We start from the raw sequence: 783 nt of genomic DNA on the forward strand, positions 1-783 counted from the left end.
ATGCTAAGAAAATGCCCCTCTGAAATGTTTTCAGAGTGGGTACAGTTAGACATCTTCTACTATGGGCTTACAGATAAAGCTCAGATGTCTTTAGACCACTCAGCTGGTGGATCTATACACATGAGGAAGACAATTGAAGAGGCTCAAGAGCTTATAGACACTGTTGCTAGAAACCAATATTTGTACTCTAGCAATGAGTTTTCCCCAAAAGAGGAAGTCATGGCAGTAGCCACTGATCCTAATCCTCAAGAACAGATGATTGAGCTTAATCAACAATTGCTCCTGATGACAGAACAGTTAGCAGAAGTTAAAGAGATGCTCCATGAAACTAAATTTGCTAACAAGAACATAGAACTGCAGTTGAATCAAGCAAAACAGCAGATATCTAAATAGATAACAGAAGAATGTCAAGCAGTTCAACTGAGGAGTGGGAAGACATTGAATAACACTGCTCAAAGTAGCAAAAATCCAAATAAGGAATAATTGACAGAGGATAACCAAACCACTATCCAAAATCCCTCTGAGGATAGTAAGAGCCCAGAGAGGAATGCTATTGGCGTTCAAACGCCAGAAAAGGAGGGAAAGCTGGCGTTAAACGCCCATTCCCTGCCCAATTCTGGCGTTCAAACGCCAGAAAATGGGGAAAAGTTGGCATTAAACGCCCATTTTCCACCCAATCCTGGCGTTCAAACGCAAAAGGGGAACCAGACACCTGAGAGTGCTGATAGTAACCCCTCTAAAAAGACTTCTCCAACCACTTCTGTAAGGAATAAACCTGCAGCA

The sequence above is a fragment of the Arachis duranensis genome, chromosome 3 (assembly GCF_000817695.3).
Source record: "Arachis duranensis cultivar V14167 chromosome 3, aradu.V14167.gnm2.J7QH, whole genome shotgun sequence".
NCBI lineage: Eukaryota > Viridiplantae > Streptophyta > Magnoliopsida > Fabales > Fabaceae > Arachis > Arachis duranensis.